The 23,615-nt window shown below is 38.0% G+C and overlaps 1 pseudogene; it reads right to left on the bottom strand.

The window, feature by feature from the left end:
* Positions 1–1,566: 1,566 nt before the first annotated feature.
* The window catches only part of LOC134623551 (actin-binding LIM protein 2-like), a 42,983-nt pseudogene continuing 20,934 nt past the window's right edge, over positions 1,567–23,615 (bottom strand).

Here is a 23,615-nt window from a genome sequence, read left to right as displayed (position 1 = left end):
TCGAAGGCAAGGCATACAGCAAAGAGAGAAGTGGCAAAGACAAAAGAAAGAGCATATAGTGAGTTGAATGTGAGGCTGAACACTAAGGATGGAGAAAATGAGTTGTAGTGATTGGCTGGATAGTTTATGTTAAATAGAACAAGCTCATTTTCTAATTAAGTCTCTAAGGAAATTATTTATTGATGCAATAGATCTCTGGATCTCCCCTAAAGGCACTGCACATCCAGTTTGGATTTAACTAGAAGGGATATTAAATATTAATGAAACCACAATTCTTTGGCAATAAATTCATGAACCCTAAGAAGTTTAGAAAGAGCTTGTTGAATTTGACCATGGTATTTTAACAAGATCCAAGAGTTTGGGAATTTCTTTCTTTCCTCCTTGATGTTCTACGAGAATACCAACAAAAAGTGGTATTATTGCAAAGTGGAAGCAACTATGAATGGGAGGCCATGTAGACTTACAGGGTTACTGAGTGTTGATGTAGTGCTGTGCGATACTACAAATTTTGGTATCCATACCAAACACACCTGAGCGTCCAGCACAGGACACTGGGGAACCACCAATGCACCAGTGGGTGGGGGCTTGAGGCACTGGCAGGGAGTGCGGTAAGGGCAAATAGGCCCAACACCTGGAGGATCCTGAAATGTTCTAAGGGGAGTCTAAGACTTGACCTGACACATAGACATATATGGCACAGACGACCCTCTGCCAGACAACGGTTGGCGTTAGCGGGAACAGCCAGAGGCCCACGATGTCCGGAGGAACTCACTCGCCTGGTGGAGCGCTGCAGCGAGGACCCCCTGGCCGAGCTCTGGATGTGCAGCGCCAGCAGCTAGAGCCACAGCAGCTGAGATTTTCTTTTTTTTTTTTTTGTAGTTAGGGGCTAGGGGATAGGCAGCATCTAGGGAGGCTGCCAAGACAGGCTCCCACATGCGATCACAACTGCCACTCACACACTCTCACACAGTACCACACGTAGGTACATGTGGAATATTTAACGGAGTAGAGAGATAGTCTCAAAATGATAAAGAACTACTGTTGCTCTCTTATCAGGAAGTTTTTCTTTCTTTACAGGAAATGCTTTACATGTTTTGAGTGAGGTTGCTGTCAACCTTGCAAGTTCACAGTGCAGACTCTCCAGTCACTATTCTGACTTTAGCATATGAATAGGGTAGGGAGCATTTTAACAAACAGTCCGATTTAATCTTGGAAATGACTTTGCATTACTTTTATTAATTATTAAAAAGAGAAAATGTTTGTATAGATGACATTTACCAGTCATTAAATTACTAATTCACTTGTTATCCTTAATCCTCTAATGCCCAAGTCAGTGATGAGCCCAATAATAAACATAACTCTATCAGAATATGTATGTTTTTTGTTTTGTTTTTTAATTAAATTGCTCTCCCAAGTCTTGGAAATTCACAGAAAAACTGTTCACATTTATTTTCCAAATGTCTTTGTTTTTGTCCAGAATTTGCGGTAGGGGTAAAGTTTTCACCTAGGACAAAGACAGCAAGGACTGGTATTATTATATTTATTTATTTTACAGAAGTCAGCTGTTCTTTGTCTTGCTTCTGTTACATACACTAGAGAGTACACATTGAACAAAGAATAGACACTCAAAAAAAGGCCTTGAAACAGCCCCACAGGGACACTGTTTGTGGTAAGTGTGACACATTGGTTCAGTATAGACTGATTTACTACAAACGTATTATTCCGTGAATAGATCCAGCACGAGCAGCAACATTAAGACGGTTGCATTAGTGTCTAAAAATGATGACTAAAACTTTTAGTGATGAAGACTTGTATTTGTAAAGGAGTATTTTAGAATGGATTGAAAGAATCCAAAAAATCTTCCACCATTAGTTGCAGTGGGAAAGATACGAGACAGACATTTCAAGATTTTGCTAATATTTTCATGTTAACCACTTGCATTTGTGACATAAAAGAAACCTATTTTGTGAAAAACTAGTGAGGAGTTTTCTTTACATTAAAACATATTTGCTGTTAATAATGATTATGACTGATATACTAAGCACTAGCAGTAGGTTTACCAATGGTCCCACACACACACACACACACGCACACGCACACACACACACACACACGTACCACTTACTTGAAGGTATCCATTAGAAAAGGGCTTTTAAAATCGCACAATTGTAAGCACTTAAAACCATAGTGACTCTGTAGTTTGGATAAAGCACTTTAATAGCAGATGAATATTAGAAAGAAGACATGGCAATGCATGACAACAGTTAGTGTGTTACTTACATGAGCAACATTTGACACTCAGATTAAACTCAAAATTTGATATGTTTCTCTTTAAAAGCACTCTTCCCTGACACAACACTCAAGATTTCAAAAATAAAATCCCTTCCCTGGTATTGCAATTAAATAAATACCTAACACAAGCTAATGTAAGGAGCTGAGCTGGGCACTTCATTTGACCAGAAACGAATCAATCACTCAAAGCACATTTATGATAATGTTGTCATTCATTTCTTATATGAGGTCAGTTGACAAACCCCATTTCCCATCCTCATGCATGCCTTAAGAGTTATACACCATGGCAGACAGATAAATCTGATATATATCCAGTATATGTTTACATACATGTTACAGTATGTTAGTTGGCAAGTTGATCGATTTACGGTCCAGAAAGTCGAGCAAAGCTTGAATGTATAGCTTTATTACTGTACGCAACAATACTTTCAAACAACAAACATACAAAGAGTTAACTCTCTAGCTGAGAAGATATAATACAGTTAGAGTATTGACTTTAAAATCAAACAAAACCTCTCTTGTTCAGCTTAAGTCTGATGCAGTTATGTGAAGCTTAGTCTGCAAGGATTAATTTTGTTCAAAAAAAAAATGAAAAAAGATGATTCTCTCAGCTGCATCCTCCTGACTGGTTTAATGATCCTTTTCAGAAGTCAAAAATAGCTTATAAAAATAATTGTATTTGTTTTTGTTTTTTTCATGTGAGTGCACGTCACCCTAGCAATGCAGCATGTTTGACATGTTTGTACACCCTGAAACCTTCTGTATTCTACCCCTCCTTTTCTTCCTCTCGCTGACTGTGATTCAGAGTTGTGGCTGCTATCCAGCCCCTGGCTACTCTATCTGGGCTGATTTATGAGAGGCTTGCGTGAGATATGGAGCCACATTCAAACGTACCAGAGCACGCATATCAAAACTATGTAGCCAACTTCTCTGATTGAATAGAACAAGAAGGAGAACCAAAAACAAAAGATGATGAGGTGGTTTTAGACAGTTTTGAAGTAAAAGATCACATATTTTTTGTTTTTTTATCCCTGTCTTTGGCCTTGACATGCTTGAACAGTGAATGTCTACAGTCTCTTCACTGTCCTAATGTAATGGCAAGGGTGTAAAAATGAACTGTCTTGAATATGTAACAGTAACCTATTGCAAGGAGCAGACACAGCAAGAGAGAAAAGGCAGCGCAGCAAACAGGTGATATGTAGAAAGAGACAAGATGGCAAAACCTCACAAAGAGAAAACAAACTCTGTACAGAAACAGAAACAAGTCAATACTGAGATTAAAAGAAGGTGCACATAAAACATTCCAAACCACAGAAACCTGGAGGAAGGCCTGCATGAGAATTAGAAAAAGCTGTTGTTTTTTTTATGGAGTATGAAAGCACTGGCATATGGGAGGGTCAGGGGTGGATGCAAAAACCACATAGGAGGCAAGGAGCATCAGCACAGGCCATGCAAACACAGCTCCTCAATCTCCATAAGGTTGTCAGTCAAACATTTGGACCACACTGCATACAAAAAGCTATAGATGCCCGCCGCAGCTTTGTGAAACTGTGCCCTCGCAGGGTTCCTCCGTGGCTTCACAGGCATGGCGTTTTAGAGGTGGAAAGTAGGAAGAAGGGGTATCACGGTGGTGCATATATAGATATTTCCGATGGGGCTTTTTTTGTATTTTGTTTTCTTCCCGATACTTTTTGAGATTTTGTTTAGCATTGTTTTTCTGTCTAAAAAAGGCGTGCCTTCTTCTTCAGGTCGTTCTTCTTCCAGAGAGCCAGGCGGTCAAACTGCTCCAGGGTCATGCCGAACACTTGCTGAAAGTCCTCTGGAGATAGATGTCTCTGGATTAGGAAATTGTGGCAGAAAAAAACATTGTTATTTAGAGTGGACAACAGTAATACCAGCAGCTTCTTGTGAACAAATTATAACCAAAGGAAACACTGGTGGTGGTTGGCGTTTTAATGATAAAGAAGCAGAGTGGGTAACAAGATGTTCAGACATATTGACCACAACTGTACTTTGAGGCGACTTTTGTTGTGATTTGGCACTATATAAATAAAATTGAATTGAATTGAATTGAATTTATTTATTTTTTACCATAAAGATCATACATCTTTAAACTCAGCAAAATAGTTGTCATATATTTGTTTTTCATCAACAGTTTTCTTCCATTTGCACACTTTCTCTAAAATTATAAACATTTTCTTTCAGAACAATACTGAAAAACTAGTTCATGCATATATTAGTTCTAGCCTAGTGTATTCTATTCATTTATATCAAGATGTCCTAAAACTCCTTGAAAAGCCTTCAGTTGATCCTGCAGTAACAGTACTGACAGGAACTAGAAAAAAAGCAGATTCTAACCATTTTGACTTCTCCTTATTGGCTCCCTGTTAAATCCAGAATTGTATTTAACCTCCTAGGACCTGGCGTCCACATATGTGGACATCACATTTTGGGTTATTTAGACCAAAATACTTAACCTTTCTCTACAGGGGCCTAATATCCACTTACGAGGACACTATACTGCTACTCTTCTATCAAAATTTTGAATGAATATCCTCATACGTGGCTCTGATTTTTCTTAGAAACAAAATTTAGGTAAAAAAAAAAATCTGGTAATTCTTTGTTTTTACATTCATCAGGTCCCAATCAGCCCAAATATCAAAGAGAAATTAATAAAGCATGCCATGGAAGAGTTCGGGTCTTAGAAGGTTAAAATCCTTCTCATCACATAAAAAGTCTTGAATAATGAGAATAATCATCTTATCTTAAAGACCTTATAGTATCAATCACCCCAACAGAGCACTTCATTCTCAGACTGCAGAATTGTAGTTCATAGGATATCTAAAAGTAGAATGGGACGCAGAGTCTTCTGCTTTCAGGTCTCTCTTCAGTGAAACTAGCTTCCAGTTGGGATCCAGTAAACAGACACCCTCTCTACTTTTAAAATTAGGCTTAAAACTTTCCTTTTTGCTAAAGCATATAGTCAGGGCTGGATCAGGTGACCCTGAATCCTTCATTAGTTATGCTGTAATAGGTGTAGGCTGTTGGGTGACTCCCATGATGACCTTTTTTCACTTCCTGCAAAAAATAGAGTAACCTGTGTTGCTTGAACACATGTATCATTCAGAATTAAGGGTGCCTTCACAGCAGTGCAAGCTTTGCAATGTGCTGCCATTGAGCTGCTTAAACTGATTAATCAATAGAACAATAAATTAATTTCTAACTGAAGCAGTACTATCTCTGGACCTTGGCCAGCATAATTTTTATTAATCTGGATCAGCTTCATGATCTAAGCCTGGACGCATATATTAGATGGACATCCTGACATGTTTGTGTTGTGCACACACAGTAAACAGGCATAATATAGCCTTCTGTGTTGATGTTTAATACAGTAATTTGAATTTTATCCCTTATAAGTTCTTCCAACCAAAACTATCCTAAAACCTCATGTTGCCAGCACTCACTAAGTTCTCTCTAAAAAACACACACAAAAAAGCGTAACAAAAACTTGCATGGCATTGATTTAAACCCAGAAACAGAGCGTAGGTAGCTTTATTATAAAATGTTTCCTGCACTGTGCACTGCAGGTGTGTGTTTTTTGTGGTCAAGAACTAGGTAAAGCTATTTCTGTGAAACAGCCAATCACCTGGTTTATATAAGCAAACAGAAGGAAGAATGTGGCCCTGTTGGTTTTCACCCCGAGGTAAAAATGTTCAGGTGCCTTAAATTTTTCACCTGCCAAATTGACAGGATAATGACACTGGTGATATGAAAAAGGGGGATACTCTTCTCCATTTCATATCACCACCACCACCACCAATAACAACAACAACATACTGTGATAATATTATTGTGTGTAACTGTAAAACCAATGACTCATGCCATTCAGTATGTTACACAACATGTTTTCTGTTAGCTGTCAGTAACAAAACACCTGGTGTGACATCACTGAATGGCATTCTGCTAAAGAGGTTGAATCCAAAGACTTTCAGCTTTAATTCAACAACTTTAACACAAGTTTTGCTTCAACTGTTTCAAAATTACAGCCATTTTATACACATTCCCCCATTTCCAGAGGCTCAAAAGTAGCTGGACAACTGCAAGTAGTTTAGTGGCCAAGTGAGGCCTATTTCCTTGTAATCGTATAACAAGATCGTATAATCTGGAGATTATGATGAGAATTGTATTTTGTAGCTTTTTGCTGAAATGTCAGTATGAGGTCCAAAGAAATGATTATGATGAAAGAGATGGAAGTTATCTTTTGGTGGAAAAACCAAAATCCACCTCTCAGAGAGGCTGCAAAAACTTTGGTTTTTAGAAAACATGAAGAAAAGAGAGAAACAGCTCATGATCTGAAACATACCACATGATCTGTCAAACACAGTGGAGGTTATGGCATAGCCATGTATAGCTGCCAATGGAACCAGGAAATAGTATTTATTGATGACATGACTGCTGATAGAAGTAGCCAGATTATTCTGAGGTGTATAGGACTACACTCTCTGCCCAAGGATACTCTGGCATTTATACTGGAGCAGCATGAGATCAAACCAGACACCTTCCAATTACTGGGTGACCTACCTCCTGGGCTATAGCCACTCCAATATGGACCTAACTGTGGGGGTTTACACTTTGACGGGCATCCTTACAGAGGGTCACACACTAGCTAAATAACAGAGTCATCAGTGTTTATCCAGATAATACATGAGCAAATATATCTGAAGGCATATTTGGGGTTGACTTTGGCTTAGGAGGTGAAGTGAGTCGTCTGCTATTTGGAAGGTCAGTGGCTCGATCCCCCAGCTCCTCCAGTCTGCATTCTTCAGTTATGAGTGCTTAGGCATAAAAAAATTACTTGCATGAATGTGTGGGTGAATTAGCTTTGAGTGCCCAAATGGAAAAGTGCTACTATCAATCTATTTACTATTTCAAAGAACTTGGAACTCTTTTTTCTTGCATTTCTATAATTTTTATATAGCCTGGATTGCAGTTTGTGCTCCTAAATTTACATTTTTCCGTGGCACAAGAACTACATGCGGTGTGTACTTACATCTTTTACTTTTCATTAAGACTACAAGCAAAGTTAAACTAAATCAAAATAAAAACCTGTCAGTTTGAGGTGTTGCATGGGTCAGGTAGCTTAATTGACCTAATCCTAACAAGCTTATTGATGTGAGTTTGAGCCTTTAATTATGTGCAATATTTTTGTTAAATATATTTAAAGAAAGAACATTAATATTCTTTACAATGATTCTCTGTATTTTCAGAAATAAATACATGTAAAATACTTTAAATATTTGGTTACAATAATAGTGAAAAAAGGTACTTAATATAGCAACCCAAGCTTCAAGAGAGACTAGCCGAAAAGACACATTTTACTGCCTTTGGAATTTATTTACAGGCAGTGTATGGTTTAAATGTGCATAAGAATAGTTTTCTTTGTTTTTTTGTATCACTTTTATATGTTTCCATCATATAAAAATTGACTTTTTCTCTGGGTTTAGCTGCTGATTAGTATGGCTAAACCTAAAACAGTTTGGGGTCAAGGATCAAGATCAGTGGCGGGTAAAACGCAGGTCAAACAGTTTCTCTTCTGCACACACTTTTGACAATAGGACTCCAGTCTGGTATTTCCAACCACAGAGGGAATCTCTCGAGTATCCTCAGTAACCTCAATATGGTCAGACTCCACTTGGGACAATATTTCTGTTAACTGAAAGCCTCACAGTGAACTCTCATAGTGGGGTTACTGAAGACTGAAATGTTTCAGAGGATGTTTTTTAGATAAAACCTCTCTTCCGAGGACTGAAAAACCATGAGCTCTGCACCACAACACAAACCACAATTGGATTTTTTTTTTAAATGGGTTCTTTTAGAGACAAAAACAGTTCATTTTTTTCAGCTGCTCAAACTTAATGAAAGTTTTGAATCTTTAAATGGGTAGTGTAATAATAACAGCAGCAGGAAATTGGTTATTCTGGGACATTAAGTCCAATTTCACTTTATTTCTTTATTATAGGACATATATGTGTGTTAAACTTGCTGTGACCTGGCACCAAATCAAATTAAACTACTGCAAATTATACTTATATTTCTCATAAAATCCCCAGATGTACTCTACTATGCAGATGATTTCTTTAACTTGAAGAATTTTCTTTCAGAGGCCAAATAAATAAAGACTTCCATTACATTTATATATAAATGCTGAAGATGTCTTTTTAAAAATCTAAACATTAATAAACCGATGTTGCAGATCTGTCTCCTCTGGTTTCTGATTTTTCACCAGCAGCCACAAAATCAAGGTCGGTTGTATACTGTCTAAGACCGTGCATGTCATTCGTCTTTTTCTCAGCCATACTGGCTCTGTCTTTGGCAGAGTACTGTAATGTTAATGACAGTGGCATGGCATGTTTGTTTCAAAGATTCATTTGTTTAATTCATCAGTCTTTATGTGTCTCTGTAGTAGTGTTCTGCTTCTTAGTTACCAAAAATAAAAAAATATAGGTTTACGTTGTGAAAAAAAATCAAGAAAGAGAGGCATATCCATATATTCCACTATTTCACAGTCTGCAGACATAGACTGTATATAAAACAAGACCTTAACCTGTTTCTAAAAGTCATCACTGGTGATGTGCCCAGCCCTAGTTTTTGATCTGTGTCAATTACAACGATTACTTACTTTGTCTTGGAGAACAGTTTTACTCTCTGAGGTCTATATCATCACTGATAAAGACCTCTAACCTTCATCCCTATCATTCTAATGGACACAAATCAACATCTACACATAATTTTTTTCAAAAGAGTAGTTTTTGGTTGTCTAAAAGAGGGTTAGTGTGAGTGTTTGGAGCTAGGATTTAGGTAATTATTGATCATGACTTGGACTTCAGAGAAGTAAATAAATACAATTATCTATCCTGATAGCAAATACACACACTTCATTTACCGTAAGTTACATTTATTTTCACTTCACTTCTAAGCACCTTTTGTATTTTAGCATACAATGTGTATACTAAGAGAAATCCCAAAATAGTTTATTTATTGTTTATTCACCACTTAAGTGATTGAAGATGGCACTTCTATAAGCTTTTGCTGATACTTTTATCCCACTTGGCTGAGCTGCCTAGCTCCTACCCAAACCACAAATTCTTGACTTGACAAAATTCTGTAAGCCAAAATTTCATATTTTCTCAGGTTTGTTAATGACCTACGGATGGAAGGAGGGAAACAACAGAGGGGAAAGTAAGATTAGAGCTCACCTCCAGTCTGGTGCGGTCTACATCTCTGGGAAGCTTCACTTTCACTCTATGCGTCACTGCCAGCATTTCATAAGGGTAGACCTGGCAACACAAAGTAAGCATTGTGGGAGATTTATTAGGGAATACAATTATAATCCAATGTCCTAACAGTGCTGCCAAGAATATGAAAGTATATTTGCAAAGTAGGAGCAAACTCTTACCTTGTACTCTGAGGAGGGAAAAGACAGAGACAGAAGGAATTACTCTGGTGGAACAGTTATCTTTTATTTGAATTCAGAGCTATTATAAAAACTAGCATAAGTTAGCTTAAAAATAAATTACACTTGCGAACCCAAATCTCTTCAAAAATATTGGGTTTCAAAGGCGTCAAAAAGCATTAGAAATGGTCGCTCTGCTCACACACACAGACTGTTATGAGGTTGGAATACTTTCAACTCAATCTTTGCCTCGGATACAGCCAAGACCGTACACGCACGCACTGGTAAACACACAACACTAATTTTTCGAGCTGGAAAAATGACATCATCCTTCCTCGCTCTTACTTCTTGTAACTGATCTGGAGCCAAAGCAACAGGGCTCTGCATGCTTGATCGCAACATATATGCAATGTTATTAGGCATTGTAAAAATAACCTTGATCTGACTCATAGAAAGATGATATGGTCCATTTAGTGTACATTTTATAGCTTAAGACTTGGCTAATATTTTTTAGAAGGAAACATTCAGTTTGGGGATGGAGCCTGTGAGATTTTGCAACAGTGAATTAGCAACGTGAAAACTGCATTTAAAACAAGCAGATAACACGCATTTAGTGGGGTTAGGTTAATTGGTTAACATGTGAATAGTGATTGTCTGGCTCTCTGTATTAGCCCTGCAACAGACCCTGTTCAGGGTGTGCCCTGCCTCTTGCCCTATGGAGGATGGGATAGGCTCCCAACAACCCCCACCTCCACTGTATCCACCTACATGCTGTTCTCATGTAAGAGAACAACTACAATACCGAAATTCTATTTTAGGTGAATCATCTAGTAATCAGATGACACTTCCTCAACAACACTTCCTTAAAAAGTTTTTAAATTCCCAAAGCCACGCTGTATTCAAAAGCAGATTTACAAGTTAATGAATGCACACTTTACAGGAAAGAAGATTTTGAATTTATTTCTAAATTAGTCCTCAAAGTTAAAATAGCAAGTTTCAGCTTCACTCAGCTGTTATTAACTGCCAAAAACAGTGAAAATAAATTTTCATAAATTTGCCAGGATGACTCACTGGTTGTTTTTCTCAAGCAAAACTCAGATAATTTATGTGGTTCCCCAAACTTAGAGGATAGAAAGCAACGGGATATTAAACGTGTTAATGAACAGACTTTCTGAGAATACCAACAGAGACCAAGAGACACCTTGTTATTTTCCATGCTGATGCTAAGCTAGCCCTAGACTGCAAAGAGGATGTTGAGCTGTAGCCTGGTCAGAATGAGTAAGGTGAGAGAACTGTCATACTACTAACCCCTTCCAGTATGGTAGTCTTAGTTGGTATATGATCGTGCATGGTTAAAAAAGATACCTATAGACTGCACTGGGTGTAATGTGCTATGCTGTATATGAGTGTTTTGCTGATAAAACCTTTAAAAACTTAAATGAGAACTGAAGATACATGTCCACTCTCACCTCTCATGCCTCCCCAGCTCTGGGAGTCTGGGTCCACTTCATCCTCCATCATCTCAGCAGCCTGCAGGAACACACACATTAAACAAACACAGAGTTAGACCATAATTCAGATATTCTGCGTCATTACGCCAAGAACACTGCTGCTCTTTATCAAAGCAAGGGTTCATCTGAAAGCCTTTTAGTAAAAGCTGTTGCCCTTGATTTGCTCACATTCTTTCAGAGTTAGCAATGGGAAGTGGATGTGACACTTCTGATAGGGAGTTTGGATTACTTTGCTCAGAGAGACTGAAAGCCAACTGATGAGACAAGGAGGGACCGATATTGTAAAGTCTCTGCTGTTTGTCCAGTAATCCATTTTCTAGTGTTAAAACTAGTGAAAAACAAATACTATTCTTTAAAATAAGAAAAATAATTTTTGAAAATAAATCGGTATTCGGTGATACTTCCCAAGCCTTTAGAATTCATGGAGCTGAACTGGCAGGGATATTGATATACGATATACACATAACTGGTAACTGGTGTGAAATGTGAGCGTGAATGGTTGTCTATCTGAGTGTAGTAGCCCTGCAACACACAAGCTAAGGGCAGACCACACCATCTAACATCTGACACAGGTAACTAGTTAATTAGCTATCTTGCCTGCCAAATTTAACATGGTTCCATGTTAAATTTGTCTCTATGCAACAACATGAAATGCAATATATGCTCTACCATCATGCTTGCAAAGTGGAAAAATATGGTATGGTAGCTAGAAAACTAATATACAGTGTACAGAGAATTTATTGGTGTCTGTAACTAAACCAAGAGTCAACCTAAACATCTGAGAAATCAAGCCAAGACAGTATTTCTTGAAGTATCTGTCAGTTCCTAAAATGACCAATTGAGACTAGCTCCAAAGCACAAAGTCTTAAAACTATCATTTAGGAATTATGGTCCAAGGAAAAAGACAAGCAGCCCAAGCATTTACTCAGCCTCTAAAGGTTCCCACCCTGATCTCACTGGGATGTGCTGTAAGACGCCTAATCTATCACTATTAGCTCCCTTGGTACCAGACATCAAAGGTCAACCTCTCCAGGTCTCAAGTTCATTCCTCAACAAATCAGATCTATTTAGCTACATAAGTAGTGTCCACATAATATTTGGCATGTAGCTTAGTTAAAGATCAGTCTTTTGTCTCATAAAAAACTCTACAGAGGAATATAAAAGCTATATTCCCATAATGCAACGTGCAGATGCCAAGATGCTTCTATCTTGCCAGGATATTAAAACTCCTTGGATACTTTGCATTAGCTTACTATGGTCTGTCAAAGATGATTAGAGTATGACAGGTAACTATTAATATTCAATATTGGAATTCCTATACTCTCTCCTGAATGCTTTGATAGCATGAAATCTTTCCTACTTATGTGTCACCTCTTCTATGTGCATTATGTTCCCGAGAGAGGTTTGTGTACACTGAGCACTGTATCCCAGCTGTTCTCTACCAACAAGACGATATCATCATCAGAACAAACTTCTGAACAAACTGTGCACCACTAAACTCTCCAATCAGCCGATGATAGTAAGTCTCATTCACTTGATTGTACTTGTAGCACACTAGATCCACCATGTTAACAATAATTTCAGCATGTGAAAAATAGTTCAATATAGTTTGCCATGACTGTGGCTCTTGAGCTTTCATTTCCTCTTCTGTTCTGTTTTGTCTGCCTGTCCTCTATCCATCAACAAACACCGAGGGAGAGCAGCTATATTGCATCAGTGGCTCATAGACTACCCCCAACGTCCTAAATAAACCAGAGCACTGCCTGTGTGGACTGAATGGTACTGACTGGCCCTGTGAAATTTGATACAAAAGCTGTGGGAAAAGGGAGGTTGATTTTTAAGGTAGAGCAAAACATTTAAATGGTTTATATGCTACTCTGAGGTTTCCTGAGTTGATTAGTAGTGAGTGGGAGGCTATACAAGGCTGGAAAGTGTTGGTTTGATAGAGCCATGGTGTTATCACATAGAAATGGAGACTCTGAATGGGAAACAGCACCAGCTAGTGGTCTAAATGGCAAAAGCTGTCAGATCCAGACATCTATTTGTTCTATATTTGCTCAATTAAACTATAGTAGAAACAGGATGGCAACTTCATTGCAAGTAGGAGCCATTGTTGGTACTGATTTGAATGTATTTCTTCACATCTGATCACTGATCACAAGTAGTTGTGGTGACTGCAATGTGAAGTGTTTGCCTGGTTGCCTGGTAGAAGGCAAGTTGTCTCTAAACAACTATGCTCTGGCTTGAGCCGACTGCAGTCAGTCACTCATTGACAAAGTTTTGAAAATTACTGCTTTAATTTAAAAACACAAACAGAATTCCAACACGTTATAGTTAATCTGACTCATTCTGTGCCAGTAAGCGTAGCTTGTCTGTTTTACCTCTCTTTGCCAGAGCGGACTTGAGTCAGCTGGTATTCCTACATACAAGCAAAGTCTGTCATTTCACAGTTACTGTCACTATTTGTGAAGGAAATTCTGTTTCATATCTGTGAAAATTTCACTGATCACTGAACGAAAGTAGTTAATGTGAATTTGTGTGCATGAAATTTGCAACAGGCGGTAAAATATTTGTGATTTTTGCTGATTTATCCCAGTCACCATGTTGAGGCACCAAAATAGCTTTGAAAACAGCAATGACTGCGAGTGGTCACAAACCTGGTCTCCATTTTCGAAGCAACCACTTGAAAGGCAACAAAACTGCAAGTGTATTGCACATAGTCACAGTAATTCTGGTCATGCTCCAGTCTCCAATCACTGTTTTCCCTAGTGCGACTGTAGCGTTAATGAAGCACCAAACTATGGTCAGGTCATCTCATCTGTAACTTTTAAAATAAGATCTTTGGCTGATCTACCAAAGATCTGAGATTGTGCATCTTGATGGCCATTCTATATCAGAATCTGTCTGCTCACCTTGTAGATGCCGTTTCTTCCATAGCCAGGTAAAGATGCAGACTTATTGTAAGGGAAATCTAAAAAAAAGCAAAGACAATTATTTTCATTTATGTCAGCTCTAGTTCAGCATCTAGCTTGTTAATAGATACTCACTAGGTTGGGAAGTGTCAGTGGGCAGACTGCAGGTTGATTTGCGGGGGTCCATGTCCTCTGGACCCATCTGACCATCAATCTCACTCTTCAAAATCATCCAACTGGTCCTCTACAAGGAGAAATTAAGAGACAGAGAGAAAAGGACAGAAAGATGGAAAGAGGTGATGGATGATGGCAAAGTATGAGTTAGTAAATTAGTGAATGGATGTACAGCATTTGTAAAGTTTAAGAACATGACTTGAAAAGAGACAGATATGGAAAGACGGATAAAGACAGAAACTGTACACACAGACCCACCTTGCTATCCTCACCATCCTGCCAAGATGTTCTAGAAGCTGTAAAACAGTCAGATGTTACATGACGTCACAGTTAATGTGCTGGATTATCTCTCTCGGCTCCCCTGTGCTGCACTATTAACACCAATATTAATCATCCCTGGACCCCTTTGCATGACATCATCGGCCACAGAGAGCATCCACAGGGAGCTCCACAAGCACAATGTTACAAAAATGGAGAAAATTCATACTTTAACTAAAGGATTACACTGTACACTGTGGGACATTGGCTTGTTGGCCATAAGAATCAGCATCTACAAGTCTAGTCACCATAAAACTCTGTATGTATATCCCTTGTCTCATGAGGATAAATAGAAATGGCTAGATATGACCCCAAAAAGCATTTCTTTTACATTTATAACCAGTTTGCTAAATGACAGATGACCATGAACTCTCCTGTGAATCATTACTGTGCCAGAAGAGAATCGTAATGTTGCTTCGACAATCTATCTTACTCAAGAACCAAACTTCAGCTTTCAAATTTATGTGTCAATGGACAAGGGCAACAATTTCCTCTAAAGAATCAACTCTTTGTATTTGGTGAATTTAATTTTCCAGTCCTGTAGTTAATACTGAAATAAATAAACCATCAACTGGATTCAAAACACAAAGTGCAACATTATTTTATTACTTTTACTTATAAGTAATAGTATTATTATATACTTATCCTTCTTTAATCTCTCTGTTAACGATTTCACAATTCTGAAAAAAGCAACGCCGAATAGCAAAACTTTCAACATGACCTCCGTCACAAAGGGCTTGGGACCAATTGGCAACCTCCTGGCAATCACAGATTGCTTGGGAAAAATATCTATTGGAGAATAGTTAGTGGAGGCTGCTGTTAGAGATAAGAAGTCAACTACTGTCAGCTACTCTCCGACTCGTGAAACAAAAAAGGCACAACACAAACCAGAATCAGAGGACCTTCGCAGTAAAAGTTAAAACTGTGACGCACAGTTTTAACCCTAAAGGCAAACATTCTCTTTTTCCTATTTACGTCACACTTATTATCTCTGCGCTAGCAAGTGTTTTCATAAAATTTCATCTTGGTTGGCAGCGCCATAAAAGGTGGTATCTAAGCCAGTGTGACTGAGGTCATAGTGAGGAACAGGCTAGTAGCTGTTTTGGTATTCAGGTGTTTACAATATCAATGTTGTGCATTCCTGGTGTCATTTGCACTTTTTATTTATTAGAATGCATTGCAACACAAGACAATTTCAGGAGTATAGGCACTTGATAGCCCAATGCAGTGTTAATTAATGTATATCTTCAGGTTGTGGGGCCAAGAGAAACTAAATCTTAAAATGTGTTGGTCACAGCCTTGTTGTAAACTCATCATATTAGCATGTGGAACTATTTGTGATGTTTCTGACATACTGACATTATGATGTTAAGTGAATTCATACGCAAGAGTGTGTAAAACATTAAAACTTTAGAGATGACCCCTAAAAAAACTGGATCCAATTCCCACAAAGTAGGTGTAGCCCACTGAAAATGAACTTAAGCTAAAACACATCACAAGTCTAAAGGCAGTTAGGAGATCAGTAAAGGGAGGTGTTTTTCTTTTTTTGGCAAACAGTACACTTTGTCAGTGATCTAATGTCTGCTTGAATGCTTCCAATCTAGTCGTCAAAAGCCAGCTCAGTTGATTTACATGTCACTGTTACTTGTTGATAGTGATGATGATATCCTTGTGTGGTAGTGGTGACATTAGCTCCTTGGAGTCCCGTGTTCATGCATTTTGGGTGACCCTGTGAAGTTAGACTAGATTTCTTAAAGTATGCAACATAGTCTAGGGTTACTAGAAGTGTAGACCAAAAAATATAATTTAGGTGCACAACACAATGATTAGGGTAGAGACACACAGAGACACTTCACCATACTAACCGAACATACTAACACAACATGATTCATGTGCCTGACCATTCACAGTGTACACACAGTTACAGCATCACCAATAAAACCAACCAATGAGCTGGTGGAATGAGTGCACACATGCAGGAACAGGATGAGCAAAAAACACCCATGGGCCCAAATCCCAAACAGCTCCACTCCCACATAGTTTGGATTAGGATGATGAATAATCAATGTTTCACTGTGTGAGATATTGAAATTAGGGGTATTTCTAAAATTGGTAAAAAAAATAAATTATAACATTGTGTAACAATGTTACCTACAGACCCAAAACGAGAGATAACCTGCCTTAAACTGAACAAAGTTGATTTAGCAAATGTGGATATATGTTTGATCGGGACTCACCGATATTTAACCAGAGATGGGCAGTAACGCATAATCCAATTACTTTTTTCAAGTAACGAGTAAAGTAAGGGATTACTACTGCAAAAAAGTAATTAGACTACTGTTACTTTCCCCTAAGCACGCTGCATTACTGCGTTACTAAACTGTGAGTTTGTTTGTGAGAGTGTCTCATGACAATGATGCACGAGCATGCAACGTCCGTGGTAACAGACGTGCGCAGATCAACAATGGAGTGTGTGGAAGTACTGACATTACTTTGAGTTTGATTCCGTAAAAAGTGACAAAAACATTAGTGTACACTCTGCGTGGGAAGAAAACCTCTTTCTACAGCGAAAAATTAAACTTCAAATCTGAGCGAGGACCAAGCACGCTGCCACGGGAATGTGAAATTCAGAGATAAACCCCCGAATCTCCCCATTGACATGACCGCTGTGGCACCGGGCAAACCTCCAGCCGCCCCACTCCTGCTAAACAAATGAAAATAGATTTAGGAGCGACAGGACTCAGTGCTGCAGAATCTTTGATTGATTTATTTTTTTGCTGTGTTTTACTTGCATCTATTTGAAAGAGTGAGTATAAACATAAAAAATTATTTTATTTTATATGTTGTAATATGCAGAAAATAGGTTTAAATGTTAAACTAATTTCTTCCAGTCAAGGACTGTTGATTATAATTTTTTCTTGATGTAATGTGCATAAAGTTAAAAGATTAAAACTAATAAAACACTTTTTAAAAAGAAAGTTTTTATTTGACTCCATTATATATGATGGATTATGTAGAAAAAGTAGAATTGGGCTGAAAGGTCTTTTGCTTTATTACCTATTCAGAGTGTTTATTATGTTTTTAAAAAGTAACTAAGTAAGTAAATAAGTAGTAAAGTAACTAATCACTTTTTTCAAGTAACTTGACCAACACTGTATTTAACATACCCTATTCTTTAGGTGCCAGTACCATCATTAAATGGGATAGTTCCCAAAAGCCTGTGATAAATGATTTCGGTAACAGTGAACACAAGTCATAGAAGTTTTTAAGCAATTTTAGGCAAACATGTTAGCATACTCTGAAACGCTGGCTAACATAGAGAGGTACATTAAATACTTGTTTCTCCTTAAAGGAACAAAAAGTAACAGAATAATGGAGAAAGGCATTCAAACTATATAGAAACTAAACAGGAAATATACAGAATAATAAATTATCCTAAATCATACATTTCATTTTCTGTTTGACATTTCAGCAGGAATTTTATCTGTTGTGTTGCAATGAAATGCAAACTGCACTGTTCATGACACACTGCTTGGATTACAGGAATTCTCTGGGATCCAATGCAATATTCTGCATCTGTAAGCCTTTAAACTAAGAGACGTGTCATCCACACCTTTACACTGCAGAATATCCAATTGGGTTTTAGTAAAAGCAAGGTCATCTGCTCTCAGAGAAGGGTCATACTGTAGGTAGCATCATGTAACTCACACCTAAAATGTTTGATCAGAAACTTTGAGGGTTTTTTAAAATGATTATTTTATTTTTGTTGTTAAATTGCCATAGCATTGCCCACCATCCAATTGTTCAACAATCATGGATTCTGGGTGAAGTACACCAGTTCTATGCATGTAGATCCATAGAGCCTTCTAGACAAGCGCAGTTCTTAGAACATAAAGGAGGAGAACTGGAATGAATGACGTGACTGACAGGCAGCATGCAACACATCGTGCAGAGACCAGACCAGATAAAGAAGTGTTAAGGACAAAGTGGACTGTACCATGCTGTTTGTAGATGGGGGGTTTTCTATAGATATTATCTTTGACCATAGTCTCTGAGATGGGAACAGAGCAGAAGAAAGAAAATGGAAGAAGCCAACATGGGCAGGGTAGAGAAAGAAAGAGAAAATGGAGAAAAAGAAGCATGAGTTAGCAGTTATTGCGGGATGAGATATATTTAAGAAGCAAACGGGGGAACAGGAAAGCTGATTCAACACAAGTCATTTGTCATTTTCATTTTGGCACCTCAGATAAATCAGCAATTTTAAATTCATGCAACATATTCAAAAACACATTAATTTATTGGTCACTGTTTAAGGGGAATGGCAGGTCATTTGATGCAGAACAATTGAATGATACTGAAAGATTAAAATCAGCAGCCACACATAATCCTCTGGCATCAAAAAGTCCACTTGTATTAGCAGATTTGAGAAAATTTCAAATAAAATCATTAAAAAATGGCATCTAAATTAATAACATAAACATTAAACATAAGCCCAAAGTTGAAGGTTTGTTCAAGAATTGTTGCAAACACTGCAGTGCTAGATAAAGGACCTGTGCAGAATGATGAGGACTGTGTGTTATCCCCTAAAGCTGATCTAATCCATCTTAGTGTCAGTGAACCTGTCTAGGCCTCTGATGGAGATGCTTAGTAACGACTGTCACACATTAAGACACGGCAGAAACAAGACTCACAATAAAAAAACAGATGCTGGTCATTTCTCTGGATTGTTTCAGTGCCTGCCAGCATTTGAAACAATATCCATATAAAAGCAATAAGAGCAATGACTGTGAAAGCCATGAAGTGGATAACTTGCTTCCAGCATGAGGATTTTTTTCCCCCCTTCTCCATGACTGACAGTATAATTGACAATGGGAATTATTTTTCCATTTCCCTCTTTGAGAAACAGCGAAGACAACACAGTTAAAATGTGACTGCTTTTCCAAATGTTGGGATCTTGTGTCACTGCTGTTTGATCATTTCTGTGCAGTTATTCTGAAATTAGTAAACAGTAAGAACACTGTGAATTAAAGTCCAAGAGTCTAACAGAACATAAAGAAGTAAAGTGCTAAAATAGTCTGCATGAAAAAACCATAATAATCCTGTGAAATTTATAATTAGTGTCTCTTTTATGAGTAAGAAGAATCTTGCCAGTGTTACCAATTGCCTGGTCCTCAAAGCCTTCTGTCCAGGTAAAGACAAACTTTCCTCTGCTGTTATGGATTTCTTTGAACTCATGTATGAAATAACTGGAAATGAAACTTATCCTACAAACGCAGCAGAACATGTAGCTTTACATGGCATAGTTATTTACTGGTGGCATTCATCAAGCTGTTTCGGGCCATTTAGAAGAACCCACTGGCTTAATAGAGACACTGACACTTGCTCAAATAATAATCGAGCTCTATGTCTTTGATCTTCTTAATAGTGTCAAAAGCTTTTCTGTGCAAATTACTGGAAAGAAATTGCATCAATTAATTTCATTTTATATAACTAAATAAATAAATGAATAAGACAACTAGACACCCAAAGTGTGTGAATTCCACTGGCTGAGATTTTAACTTTCCTGCAGTTAATCTAACCTGAACCTAAGTTCACAACAGACTATTACAGCAAGTTTAGTTTAGTTTAGTTTGATCAGGATTTTATAATGGCTACGGTTAATGATGGCCTATTGTCTAAAGCGGTATGATGTGAAAATTGTAGGCTGAGCTGTGAGCTAAGCAGTCCTGTATGGCCTACCTGGTATGTGGAAATGCCGGGGAGCAGCCACGTATGTAGAAGTAGATGAGGGGGATTTGCCATCGGAATAGGTGGATAAGCTGGGGGTACTCCGGCCGCTTTCACTACCTCCAAACGTGGAGGGCATTGAATATGGAAGGCAAAGGGGAAAGGTTTTGGGAAAGGAAGGGGAAAAAAAGGGAATTGGGGGGGGGGGGACAGAAAACAGTATTATGGTAAGGTTACTTATACAGCTCAGACATGCAGCTATTACTATAATACCTTATCCAGTGACTTGATAACCCAGCCATTTACAGTGTCTGTATTCATTATATGCTGAATAATCAAATTTTTGTGGGATGTTATTTGGGTCTTCTACCTGCTAAGTGATGAGATTTATAAATAATTCTTGCTAGCACTTTAATGTAAATAATCTTACACTATGTCGTTCATCAGCCCAAATGAGATATTTTAGATATTTACGGGGATTCCCAAGCACAGGAAGATATGTCTGTCGCCTAGTGTACTTTCCTTTAAAAGTATCATTAAGAAGCTAAATGCAATGTAGAGTTTCAGATGCTCATTTATCTTAGGCCACTTACATCTCAGCCTGTAGGATTCAGATTGGCATTTTTTATTACTCTTTTTTCAGTCTTACTGCCAGCTTTACAATACAAGTCAAATTTACCTCGCATAAAGACATTAATACAAAACTTTATTAATTTAAGAGTTTTCTTTAAATCATGTCAACGTATGAGGCCAGTTTAAAAGTACCAATTGTGGGATGTCCACAGAGTTCTTTACATGTCTGCCATGTCAGAGGGGTCGCACATTAAGATAGAAAAGGCCTCTTGCAACTCTGCACAGGACAGCAGGAACTTGTTTTTAGTTTGTTTATTCTGATGCCGTAGAAGTCATTATTGAAAACCAATCAAGTGATTTACTTGGAACATATAAAGCCCTCGGAGTCCGGCCAGTTGTCAACCCCATGCTACTCTATGGTTTCAGAAAATCCTCCAAAATGTTTGGAAACAGCTGTTGAAAAGCTTCTACCACACATCTACTACAAATCTTTGTTTGAATTATAAGTGACCTTATTATTGTAGGGTCTTTACCTTATAATATAAATGTAAAAAAGACAATAAAAGTCAGTATCATAGCACACCTGAAGGGCGGATGAGCTCTCATCACGTAACATTTTCCATGTGCTAAGTGTAACAATGTGACATGCTTTCGCATTTTGCTGACTGCATGCATTTGGGTGCTGCATATCTATGATCACAACCAGGGCACACCCACTGTTACAACACAAGCAGGCTGGGTGATGGAGTCACTGACAACAGTGAAGCCAAAAGTAATAAACACTCTACATCCAGAGCTTTGAGGAAGAACTGAGACTGTGTCTCTGTGTGAGAGTGTTAGCTGACTGAACACACACACTCATCTCCCCTTAGACACAGAGGAATTATCATCAGGGATCTGGATGCAAGTGGATGAGATCACTGTCACGCAAGTCTAAGTGATCCCCTTCACACACATAAACACACACATACACACAATAGTACTGTTAGTGCGGGTCTAAATGTAGGGCAGAACATCCATACAAACATCTGGAGCTAAGACACGAGGCTAAGAGAGTTTGGGAGGAGATGCATTACAGTTTATCTGAACAGATTACACAATGGCAAAGTCATTCATTAATCAAAAACCAATAACACAAAACAAGATATAAAAGATGGCTTGGGATCATTAACAAGGAATCTGGGGATTAAAATGAAAACATGCATTTTTCATCCTTACAAGGTTCTTTCCTAAATATCCATCATCAGTGTCACTTCATTTCAAAACACTTTTTGCCCCTTAGGGGCCAATCTGCAGAGCAAAACATCTGGATAACTTGAGTGCAGCTGACAGCAAGTCTTAATACTACAATAAAACATCATTAAAACACAAGTCTGTTGCATAAAGACAAACAGCAGTTCTAAGGCAACACTACGCTGCATGCCACTGCAACTGGAAACCAGATCCCAAATTACAGATCAGTCTGCTTGGTCTGTTTCATTTCTGTGTTACTCCTCTCTTTCATCTTCCCCATAAAAGAGTTCCCATCTCAGCCTCTTCACCCCACTGTGAAAAAAAAAAACCCCTGGCCCAAGTGCTCGTGATTTTCTGTGCAAAATGTGTCTCCACCTCTTAAATCACTCTACAAGTACTCTTCAAATTGCATTAAAAATTAAAACTACTAAGCAAATATTTGAGCTTAATAGTCCTTGTGCAGCCTTTTGAAGGAGTGGGCATTTGTGACCTTGCATGCCCTTCAGCCATCAGTAAACTAGGCTCTCTCTGATAGTGCTAAATGCTGAAACGACTGGAAAAGTCAAACTGATAATGCCATTTTACAAGAGTTTTCTCAAGCTTAAATTTATATAGTTCTAAAAAAATTATTAGCAGCTTATCTAATTATCCATTTGTTCATTTTTACCCATTAAACCAATATGGATGTGCTCATGAAACTACGTTTAAAACAGCAGCCAAATGCAGCCCAAGGCACAAGCAGACAACACTGCTAACATGAGTTTTAATGTTCATATTATTGGATGGAGCAGGTACAGTAGATCAAAACTGAAATGGTAAGTTAAGTGGTATATTAATATCAATTAATATATTATTATCTATTGTGGGTGATACATCTTTTTATACACGTGTATGATTGCCTGAAAGTGTCAGGGTGGGAATATCTCTAGACTCCACATTCACTAGTGCACTAGTTTGTGTTTATAGTTTTATTGCTGAATCAACTGATTACTGGTGGTATTAAGCCAAGTGTTTTTTTAAACCGTGTCATGGAATATTTTATTGGGTCCGTTGCTGAAAAACTGACAATATCTGCAGATGCAATCATATGAAAAAGAAAGTTTTCACAGGGCTTGATGCAGTCCTGTGAAAAACTGAACACACACATGAGCATTTTCTTATTGTACTATCACGAACTTTAACATGTAACATGTTAAGCAAGACCTATAGAGTCTGTGATGTAGCTCCTGGTGTGTGCGCCCCTTCCACTCCCAGATTGTGGTATTGTGTTAACATATACCTGAATACTACTGAACAATAAACTGCCAGAGCTTTGAGTTTTGGACACACTTGCCAATGACCAACTATTCAAGCACCAAGCTGCTTCTTATCCTCTTAATCCTCTCTGACACAATGTAGATCTCTGACGTACACAACAGACTT

The sequence above is a fragment of the Pelmatolapia mariae genome, unplaced genomic scaffold (genome assembly GCF_036321145.2).
Source record: "Pelmatolapia mariae isolate MD_Pm_ZW unplaced genomic scaffold, Pm_UMD_F_2 NODE_ptg000742l+_length_55287_cov_1, whole genome shotgun sequence".
In the NCBI taxonomy this organism is placed as follows: domain Eukaryota; kingdom Metazoa; phylum Chordata; class Actinopteri; order Cichliformes; family Cichlidae; genus Pelmatolapia; species Pelmatolapia mariae.
The sequence above is the reverse complement of the archived record's forward strand: the minus strand, read 5'-3'. Positions and strand labels throughout refer to the sequence as shown.